We start from the raw sequence: 11,871 nt of genomic DNA on the forward strand, positions 1-11,871 counted from the left end.
AATCCCAAGGGAATTGAAGCAAGCGCATCTTATGAATAAATAGAAAAATAGTGGAAGAAAATATGCTTAAGCATTAGTGATGATGATCTGAGATTGTGAAATTCTTAGTAATTTTTATTTTCTGATATATATATGTTCTGTTTTAGTTGTCTTTCTGTGATGAATATGTTCCATTTATGAGGAATATTGTTTTGATGAATATGTGTTACTTTCTACCCAAAACACATTTTGTGATGGTTGAAGCTCACTCTCCATTCTCATGTTCAGCAAACCACTTCCCCTCAGTGCTCTCTAAGGTGTATGTTTTAAAAGTGATGTTGGTTTTCTCAATATGTACCTGTAGTAAAACCTCAAGATTGATGAAAAATAGAAAAAAAAATATATCCAATAGTCTATCGGTATAGACACCTTTGAAACTTTAGGATACCATGAAACCAAATATTGCTTTACAGTGACTTTCTTTGGAGATAAATATATTTACACACACACACACACACACACACACACACACATGCGAGCAATGAAGGTGGGAGCAGCTACCTCAGCCCAAGGTGGAAAAGCTCCCTCAAGGTCACTTGGGGCTGAAGGAGGATGTGCCCTCAGGACACCAGAGGCTGCACAGGGCCCTGGGCCCAGGACTCCAAGACAGGGCTGTGACAGGCACTTGAGCTGAGCTTGGGAATACTGAAGTGAAGTGAAGTCGCTCAGTCGTTTCTGACTCTTTGCGACCCCATGGACAGTAGCCTACCAGGCTCCGCTGTCCATGGGATTTTCCAGGCAAGAATACTGGAGTGGGTTGCCATTTCCTTCTCCAGGGGATCTTCCCGACCCAGGGATTGAACCCGGGTCTCCTGTACTGCACACAGACGCTTTACCGTCTAAGCCACCAGGGAATACTGAAGGCATCCTGAAACTTTCTCAGGCTTCTGACCTCTGCCTGCTCTGATGCAGGGACGGAACACTCATGGGGTGAACCACACCTTTGTAAACCTCCCCATTTCTGTTAGGGTGGACAAGTGCCCCCTCAACCCCAGAGTTTCTCTGGGGATCCCCTTTCCAAATCTGGATTCTCTTCTGTTGCCCCCTGGGCACTGGGATGTGGGGGAGGGGAGTAGGTGTGGACGAGGAGGAGGGCGTATGGATGACACACAAGGGTGGGAATCGAGAGACACCTATACTCCTGAGGAGGGGTCTCCCTTCTCTGATGGAGCTCACGGGCAGCCTGAGGGGGAGCTGGCACTGGGGACATGTGGCTGGAGGGAGCTGGCTATTGGTACAGTAGAAGTTTTATTCCAGAGATGGAAGGTGGGGGTGAGAGGGGTGGTGTATGTGCCGGAGGGGGAAGCTGGTGACAGATCAGAAATGTGAACAGATGTTTCCCTGGCAGAGTAGGTGCCTAAAGAGTATGTGAATAAAGGAGGAATCAGTGATTTCTGCTCAAAAGATAAAACTTTATTAAGTTCCAGGCAGCCCTCCTCCACCCAACACCTCTACTCCAGGGAAGATGGACAGATCAATCCTGGGGGACCTCAGTCTGGTCCCTGCAGTCTGTACATTTTCATTGTTTCTTTGATCCATTGCTGAAACCTTGAGATTCTGGTGTAGACATCTGGAGGTGTATCTTGTCCATAGGACACAATGCCCGGGGCCACACCATTACATACAAGGGGGCCCCCAGAGTCACCCTGGGGGCAGAGAGAGCAAGGGCTGAGCTCACCTTCTTCAGGTCTGGTCTCCCTGCGACCCTGGGGTGTGGTCCCTGTTAGGGGCCCTGGCTGATATCAGGGCTTTGTTGGTCCTGATGTTTCAATCTGGCCCTGACAATCCCCCTCCTCCTGCAGGAAGCCTCCACCCATATGTGACTGTGGGGCAGTGTTCACCCCCCAGGGACACGGGACAGAGACCAGATAGGAGGACAGGCTGGGGACGAGGCTCATTCCCACTGCTCCCCATCCCCACAGCTTGGCTGTGCCCAGGGCTTTGCGTGCATAAAGGTGTGTTACTCACATTCATAGCCTTCTTCCTCATCCTTGGGTTCCCCACACATATCTGGGTGTCGGTGTTGTAAACTTCATAGCGAGATTTGCATTTCTCATCCCTTTGGACTTCAAGCTCTACCTCCTGCAGTTTGTTTGCGGTGGAGCCATTCACACGGAGGAGTCCCCAGCCAACCACACTGCACAGCATCCCTGGGTTCACCATATCTGAGCTGCTGGGCAGGCTGATGGTGCTCTCAGCAGCGGTCACTTTGGCCCTTCTCTTCAGCTGAAGGCAGAGGAAAGGCATTCTCACCTACTGACGGCCCACAGAAACTGCAGGACATTTGTGGAGTTGCCTTCCACCAGCCCTGGGACCACAGAAGGGGACGTATAGAAGGAAGGTCAGGGATGAGTCATGGGGGATGCAGAACCCTGGGAGGAAAGTGTCCCAGAACCAGTGCAGCCGCGTGTCCCACCTGCAGTAACATGAGGTCGTTGGCATACGTCTCACTATTATAGCCTGGGTAGGGATGGTTCTTCTTAGCCGGATGACCTGCTGGGTCCTCTCCTTCTTCTTGATGTTGTGGGCCCCCAGTGTGACCTTAATTTATCTGCATACATAGCAGAGAGGGAAGGGGAGTCACAGGAAATACAGACCAGGAGCCTGAAGGACAGAGCACTGCTGGGAACAGGGCAGGTCTGGGGAGAGAATTCTAGACAATGGACCCTGGGTCTGGGCTTCTCTGTGCTGCCTGCTTCTGGCAGCCTGGGCAGGGTGGTAGTTCCTGGAGTCCACGGAGGGTGTTCAATCCTGCACAGGCTTGGCTGTCTCTAAGGAAAACGTGAACTTCTCACATTTGCACTCTGGACTCCAGGTACAACCTTGGCTTCCTTCTGTCTCAGGTTTGATCAGTTCCTTCTTTCTATGCATCACTGGCATTGACCTGTCCATCTCTCCCCAAGGCTCACCTGTCCTCCGAAGAACTTCCTGTGTTGCTGGTAGCCAAGATCAGCAGCCCCTGAGAAGAGGGTTCCCTGGGAGGGCTCAACAGAGGTTTGGGGGCCCGGCACTGCTCCTCACCTTTCCAGGCAGTGAGCCGCTGTCAGCACGAAGTCCTCATGCATGAGGAAACCCCCATAGCTGTAACGTTTCCCTGAAGTCTTGAACTGACGAAACACCATGTAGGGATGGGAGTGAGGCTTGGCCTCTTGGCCCTCGATGATTTTCCCTGAAAGAAAGATTCCAGCCTGCCCGCTGTGCTCATGGAGCCAAAGGCTAGAGAGGGGAGATGGGGCCCAGATTTGTTGGGCTTTGAGGGAATTTGACCTGAATTCAGAAATTTCCTTACATGGACCAGGGCCAGGGCGTGCATGAGTGTAGCATCTGAGCAGGTCTGTGCCATGTGGGGTGGGTCTGGGCCTCTGAGGATGGGACTGTCACTCACCTGCCTCCCCAGTGGGGAACAGAGGAAGGGCCGCCAGGAGCAGGAACAGGACCATCTCTCTAGGAAGGCTGATCAGATTCTGAATAGCTGCTGCTTCTGTCTGGTCTTTTAATCCTAAGTGTCTGCTCTGGTGTGGTTTTTACCACCTGAGACTTTTCTGAAAGCCTTACACCTCTGTCTGATCAGGTCTTGGGGTCTGAGTGGAGTATGTACTTAGTGGTCACCACAGAGGCACCCATAAGCTCTTGGTTTAGTGCCATTACTCGGCAGAAAACAAGAAAATCGCTACAAGTAGGAGTAGTGAGAGGTCGTATCAGCAAGTACCAGATCTTTGAGACCCAACATCCTGGCGCTCATGATGAAAGATTCAAGAATGTCTTCATTTCTGTGGTTCTCTTTAGATCACCAGGGTCATTATTTATTTAACAATTTTATTTCATTTTTAAGTGGAGGAAAATTGCTTTACAATATTGTGATGGTTTCTGCCATATGTCATAATGAATCAGCCATAGGTATAAATGTCCCCTCCCCCTTAAACCGCCTTCCCACCTCCCTCTCCATCCCACCTCCATAGGTTGTCATAGAGCACTGGCTTTGGGTTACCTGCATCATGCAGCAAATTCCCACTGGCTATTTATTTTATCTTTACAAAAGGTAATATATATGTTTCAATACTACACCCTCAAGTCATCCCACATTCTCCCTCCATCACTGTGACCGTAAGTCTGCTCTTTATGTCTGTATCTCCTTTGCTGCCCTGCAAATAGGATCATCAGTACCATCTTTCTATTACATAGAAAGAGTTCATACATATGCATTAATATACTATATGTGTCTTCCTCTTTCTGACTTATTTCACTCCATACAATAGGTTCTAGGTTCATCCACCTCATTTGAATGGATTCAAATGCATTCCTTTTTATAGCTGCGTAACATTCCATTGTGTATATGTACCATAGTTTCTTTATCCGTTCATCTGTTGATCTAGGTTGCAACATCTAGGTTGCTTCCAAGTCCCATCAATTGCAAGTAGTGCTGCACTGAACACTGGGGTATATACACCTTTTTCAATTATGGTTTTCTTAGGGTATATGCCCAGGACTGAGGTGCTGCGTCATATGATAATTTTGTTCCTAGGAGAAGGCAATGGCACCCCACTCCAGTACCGTTGCCCGGAAAATCCCATGGGTGGAGAAGCCTGGTAGCCTGCAGTCCATGGGGTCGCTAAGAGTCAGACACGACTGAGCGACTTCACTTTCACTTTCCACTTTCATGTATTGGAGAAGGAAATGGCAACCCACTCCAGTGTTCTTGCCTGGAGAATCCCAGAGATGGAGAAGCCTGGTAGGCTGCAGTCCATGGGATCGCACAGAGTCGGACATGACTAAAGTGACTTAGCAGCAGCAGCAGCAGTTCTTTAAGGAGTCTGCATACTGTTCTACCTAGTGACTGTATCAATTTGCATTCCTACCCAGAGTGCAGGAGGGTTCTCTCTTCTCCACAGCCTCTCCAGCATTTATTGTTTGTAGACTTTTTGATGATGGCCATTCTGACTGGGATGAGATGATACCTTATTGTAGTTTTGATTTGCATTTCTCTAATAATGGGCAATGCTGAGCATCTTTTCGTGTATTTAATAGCCATTTGTATGTCTTCTTTGGGGAAATGTCTGTTTAGTTCTTCTACCCTCTTTTCAATTGGATTGTTTATTTTTCTGATATTGAGCTGCATGAGCTGCTTGTGTATATTGGAGATTAATCCTCTGTCAGTTGTTTCATTTGCTATTATTTTCTTCCATTCTGAGGGCTGTCTTTTCATCTTGCTTGTAGTTTCTTTCATTGTGCAAAAGAATTTACACCAGGGTATTGTAGATTGAGGTCCCTTTGTGTGTGAGACTGTGGGAAGCATTGGAGATAAGATTTCTTGCTTCTGGTTGAAGAGACAAAACTATCATGATCAGACAAGGATGGTGAGATTCATGGTGTGGGATGGACAGAATGGTGTGAGAGTGATGCTGAAGAGGGCTTATTGCCATTACTAAAGAACTGAGTAGTTTAAAAAAGAACAGCAATGTTACTGTTACCCAAGAATCTGCATTTGGTCAGGGTGCAATGTGGATAGCACCCCTCTGCTCCCTTGGTATCAGGGAGGCTTCAAGCCTGGAGGCTGAATCTCTTGAAGGCTCACTCACATATGCTGAGTGGATGGTGCTGGCTGCTCCCTGGGCATGTTGGCTTCTTGCCATGAAGGTCCCTCAAGCAGTCTTCATTTGTGGGATTGTTAGTCTCCCTCACAATATGGGCTTGCTTTGCCCCCAGATGAGCATCTGCCAAGAAATGAGCCAGGCACAGGCTGTGTTCATTACCTAGACTTTGATGTCATAAGGCATCTGTTCTACCATATTCCACTCCTTGAGGCAATCAAGAGCTCCTACCAGTTAAAAATAGAAGGGCCCTAGACATCACCCCCATTAGGAGTGTTGCAGTCAGGGAAGAAGAGCCTGTGGGAAGGGAATCCCACATGAAGTGAGAAAGGATGCCAGGGAGGCAAAGCAGAATTCCCCCACCACTACCCAGAAAATGGCATTCTGATGTCCCTATACCATTTGCAAACCAAATCACCCTGGTCATGTCCTCATAATGGAAAAGGTGAAGAGAGTCATGGAGTTGAAAATATTGTAGGTCCTAAACATCTTGATTCACACCTCCTGCCCACCCCCCCAACAAAAGCAACAACATGTTAAAGAAACAAAGCCCACTGCCAATAAGGATTCTGGCAGGAGAGCCACAGCACACCAGGGTGGGGTGTCCACGCCAAGCCTGTGTGGAGTGAGAATGTGCTCACGCCAGGCCTCTCTCCTGAGTGCACACACTTCTCACCCTACTCTGCAGTGGGCAGCCTGGATCAGGTAACCAGAATACATGTGTGGTGCAGAGTGGATGCCCCACTGGGGTGAAGAGGGTGTTCACACAAGGGACGGGCTACAAGTTGGTTTCTGATCAAGGGGAATTTATAGGCCATCATGGGTTTGGGGGCAGTCTGGTAGGATATGTCAGAGCAGGACAAATATGGTGAAATGGCTGTTGGTACCAAGGGGCTGGCTGGTGTGGATCACCAGAGCCTAGCTGGGGGCAGCAGGGTCTTGCACTTGTGGAAGAGGGCTGAGAGATATGTTGTATGAATCTCTTTGTAGACTAATCAGATAAGTCAGCACATTAAAGGTGATGAGCCAGGTTTCTCTGCGTCTGAGGATTAGATGATGACATCAATGTTAATTTCCTGGGTTTGATGGTTTGAATGTGGTTCTGTAAGAATGTCCTTGTTTTAGGAATTACACTCTAAAGTATTTGAAAAGCAATGAAGTATCATGTCGGTAACTTTACTTGCAAATGGTTCTGGAAAACAAAAGTTTTTGTATTGCAATTGTAGCTTTTCTATAAGCTTGAGATTGGTTCAGAATTGAAATCTGTACAGAGACTACCCTGGTGGTCCAGTGGATAAGAATCCACCTGCCAATCTTCCTGGTCCAGGAAGATTCCACATGCTGCTGAGCAACTAAAGCTGTGCACCCTGTGCTCTGCAACGAGAAGCCACCTCGGTGAGAAGCCCACGCACCACAGCTAGAGTAGCGCCCTCTCTGGGCAAGTCGAGGGAGCCCATACGCAGCGACAGAACCCATCACAGCCAAAAATCAAAAAAATAAAAAAACTGGAAACGTGTACCTTTCGCCTAAACAAATGATAACCAGCTTGAAGATCACTGAAAAGAAAATCTGTACAGTAGCAACAGAGGAAGACACGACGCTTAGGAAAAATTTAACCAGAGTTGTAAAAAACGTATCTGTGCAAGACGATAAAGTACTTCTGAAAAACAAAACAAATGTTAAAGTACTTCTGAAAAACACAGACTTAGAAACATCAAGGTGTTCTTAGTTCTTGGATTGGATGGATCTACACCAAAAAAAGGTTCTGATTCTCCCAAAGATAATACATAAGTATGATATAAAATAAGATAATGTGATTTTAAAAATCAATCTAATTTTTCTCTTGATGTTATACAAGTCCTAGACAATCTCTGAAATTTCTGAGAAAAATCAGTATGAAAGAATCACTAGGGAAATTATGCCACCAAGGAAAAGGAATAGTGTGGGAGACAGCCTATGGGAGTTTAAAAACTTTCTGGAAGACAGTGTGGAGCTGAATGATGAACAGACAGAGACTAGTGAAACAGAATGAAAGATCTCAGGAACGTTCACAAGCATCTATGGAAATGTAGTTTCTAATAAGGTAGCATTTCGAATCATGAGGGGAGAAATGGACTTTTAACAAAGATTTTTGAACAAGTCATTTGTTAAGAGGTTAAGTTAGAGTAACACTTCATAGAAACCACCAGAATAAAGTTTGAATAGATATTTGTATTTTCAAATATACAGCATAAAACCATACATGCGCTGGAAATAAGCACAAGGAAATTCCTTCATATGAGAGTGGGAAAAGCCTTTCTGGTAATGACTAGAAATCCAGAAACATTCTAAGAAAGGCTGATAAATAAATTATTATTTGAAAAAGTAATTTTTAATGTTTCTATATCAAAAATGAGTACAAGCATATTTGATTTACAGGCAGCAAACTTGTGAAAAATTATTGCAACGTATGTCACAATCTTGGAAGACGGAATGAAGCAGAGCAAAGACTAATAGAGTTTTGCCAAGAAAATGCACTGGTCATAACAAACACCCTCTTCCAACAACACAAGATAAGACTCTATACATGGACATCACCAAATGGTCAACACAGAAATCAGATTGATTATATTCTTTGCAGCCGAAGATGGAGAAGCTCTATACAGTCAGCAAAAACAAGACCAGGAGCTGACTGTGGCTCAGACCATGAACTCCTTATTGCCAAATTCAGACTTAAATTGAAGAAAGTAGGGAAAACCACTAGACCATTCAGGTATGACCTAAATCAAATCCCTTATGATTATACAGTGGAAGTGAGAAATACATTTAAGGGCCTAGATCTGATAGATAGACTGCCTGATGAACTATGGAATGAGGTTCGTGACATTGTACAGGAGACAGGGATCAAGACCATCCCCATAGAAAAGAAATGCAAAAAAGCAAAATGGCTATCGGCGGAGGCCTTACAAATAGCTGTGAAAAGAAGAGAAGTGAAAAGCAAAGGAGAAGAGGAAAGATATAAACATCTGAATGCAGAGTTCCAAAGAATAGCAAGAAGAGATAAGAAAGCCTTCTTCAGCAATCAATGCAAAGAAATAGAGGAAAACAACAGAATGGGAAAGACTAGGGATCTCTTCAAGAAAATCAGAGATACCAAAGGAACATTTCATGCAAAGATGAGCTCGATAAAGGACAGAAATGGTATGGACCTAACAGAAGCAGAAGATATAAAGAAGAGATGGCAAGAATACACAGAAAAACTGTACAAAAAAGATCTTCATGACCCAGATAATCACGATGGTGTGATCACTGACCTAGAGCCAGACATCCTGGAATGTGAAGTCAAGTGGGCCTTAGAAAGCATCACTACGAACAAAGCTAGTGGAGATGATGGAATTCCAGTTGAGCTATTCCAAATCCTGAAAGATGATGCTGTGAAAGTGCTGCCCTCAATATGCCAGCAAATTTGGAAAACTCAGCAGTGGCCACAGGACTGAAAAGGTCAGTTTTCATTCCAATCCCAAAGAAAGGCAATGCCCAAGAATGCTCAAACTACCACACAATTGCACTCATCTCACACGCTAGTAAAGTAACGCTCAAAATTCTCCAAGCCAGGCTTCAGCAATATGTGAACTGTGAACTTCCAGATGTTCAAGCTGGTTTTAGAAAAGGCAGAGGAACCAGAGATCAAATTGCCAACATCCGCTGGGTCATAGAAAAAGCAAGAGAGTTCCAGAAAAACATCTATTTCTACTTTATTGACTATGCCAAAGCCTTTGACTGTGTGGATCACAATAAACTGTGGAAAATTCTGAAAAAGATGGGAATACCAGACCACCTGATCTGCCTCTTGAGAAATTTGTATGCAGGTCAGGAAGCAACAGTTAGAACTGGACATGGAACAACAGACTGGTTCCAAATAGGAAAAGGAGTTCGTCAAGGCTGTATATTGTCACCCTGTTTATTTAACTTATATGCAGAGTACATCATGAGAAACACTGGACTGGAAGAAACACAAGCTGGAATCAAGATTGCTGGGAGAAATATCAATAACCTCAGATACGCAGATGACACCACCCTTATGGCAGAAAGGAAGAGGAACTAAAAAGCCTCTTGATGAAAGTGAAAGAGGAGAGTGAAAAAGTTGGCTTAAAGCTCAACACTCAGAAAACGAAGATCATGCCATCCAGTCCAACCACTTCATGGGAAATAGATGGGGAAACAGTGGAAACAGTGTCAGACTTTATTTTTCTGGGCTCCAAAATCACTACAGATGGTGACTGCAGCCATGAAATTAAAAGACGCTTACTCCTTGGAAGGAAAGTTATGACCAACCTAGATAGCATATTCAAAAGCAGAGACATTACTTTGCCAACAAAGGTTCGTGTAGTCAAGGCTATGGTTTTTCCTGTGGTCATGTATGGATGTGAGAGTTGGACTGTGAAGAAGGCTGAGTGCCGAAGACTTGATGCTTTTGAACTGTGGTGTTGGAGAAGAGTCTTGAGAGTCCCTTGGACTGCAAGGAGATCCAACCAGTCCATTCTGAAGGAGATCAGCCCTGGGATTTCTTTGGAAGGAATGATGCTGAAGCTGAAACTCCAGTACTTTGGCCACCTCATGCGAAGAGTTGACTCATTGGAAAAGACTCTGATGCTGGGAGGGATTGAGGGGAAGAGGAGAAGGGGATGACAGAGGATGAGACGGCTGGATGGCATCACTGAGTCGATGGACGTGAGTCTGAGTGAACTCCGGGAGTTGGTGATGGACAGGGAGGCCTGGCATGCTGCGATTCATGGGGTCGCAAAGAGTCGGACACGACTGAGCGACTGATCTGATCTGATCTATTATAATGTACAGAGATCTGTAATCCAGAAGAAATAGACCAAAAACTTGATAGAATGGGCAAAAGATCTGAAAGTTCACAGTAAAACATATATAAAAACTAATTAAGAGTCTCAACTTCACTGTTGCTAAGCTAAATAGAAATAAGGAAAAAAGAAAATAATTATTCTACTCTATGTTATCTCACAGATGGCCAAAAATTCTACAGTTAAACAGCATTTACCATGGATAATGCTTTTTTTTTTTTTCCTCTCTTTTTTTATTTTTTTTTTTATTTTTATTTAATTAGTATACATGTGTTCCCCATCCTGAACCCTCCACGATGCTGGATGCTTGGGGCTGGTGCACTGGGACGACCCAGAGGGATGGTATGGGGAGGGAGGAGGGAGGAGGGTTCAGGATGGGGATAATGCTTTTTTAAAAAAAATTGGGGTTACATCTTTTTTGTTGCCCCATAAGTTTATCTTCCATCCTTATATTCAAGATGTTTCTCCTGTAAACTACACAAAATTGGATCTTACATTTTTGATCTGGACTGACAGTCTCTGCTATTTGGAGTATTTAATCTACTAAAATTTAATGCCACTGCTGCTAAGATGAGATTGAAGAACATTGCATTACTATTTGATTTCTATTAATGTGATTTAATTACACTAATAATTAATTAAAATTATAATCATTATATAAAAAATTGATAATAAAAACAAGAGAAGCAAAAGGCAAAGGATAAAATGAAAGATATACTTATCTGAATGCAGAGTTCCAAAGAATAGAAAGGAGGTAAAAAAAAGAAAACCTTTCTAAGTGCACAACGCAAAGAAATAGAGGAAAACAATAGGATGGGAAAGACTAGAGATCTTTCCAAGAAAATTAGAGATACCAAGGGAACATTTCAAGCAAAGATGAACCCAATAAAGGACAGAAATGGTATCAACCTAACAGAAGCAGAAAATATTGAGAAGAGGTGGCAAGAATACACAGAAGAACTTTACAAAGAAGATCTTCATGACCCAGATAACCATGATGATGTGATCAATCACCTAGAGCCAGATATCCTAGGAGTGTGAAGTCAATTGGGCCTTAGGAAGCATCACCACGAACAAAGCTAGAGGAGGTGATGGAATTCCAGTTGAGCTATTTCAAATCATAAAAGATGATGCTGTGAAAGTGCTGCACTCAATATGCCAGCAAATTTGGAAAACTCAGCAGTGGCCACAGGACTGAAAAGGTCAGTTTTCATTTCAATCCCAAAGAAGGGCAATGTCAAAGAATGCTCAAACTACCACACAATTGCACTCATCTCACACGCTAGTAAAGTAATGCTCAAAATTCTCCAAGCCAGGCTTCAACAGTACGTGAGCTGAGAACTTCCAGATGTGCAAGCTATATTTAGAAAAAGGTAGAGGAACCAGAGATCAAATTG

The 11,871-nt window shown here is 44.3% G+C and overlaps 1 pseudogene; it reads right to left on the reverse strand.

Moving 5' to 3' along the window:
• Positions 1-1,529: 1,529 nt before the first annotated feature.
• LOC618420 (mast cell protease 1A-like) lies at positions 1,530-3,479 on the reverse strand (annotated as a pseudogene).
• Positions 3,480-11,871: the final 8,392 nt, after the last annotated feature.

The sequence above is a fragment of the Bos taurus genome, chromosome 21, assembly GCF_002263795.3.
Source record: "Bos taurus isolate L1 Dominette 01449 registration number 42190680 breed Hereford chromosome 21, ARS-UCD2.0, whole genome shotgun sequence".
NCBI classification, from domain to species: domain Eukaryota; kingdom Metazoa; phylum Chordata; class Mammalia; order Artiodactyla; family Bovidae; genus Bos; species Bos taurus.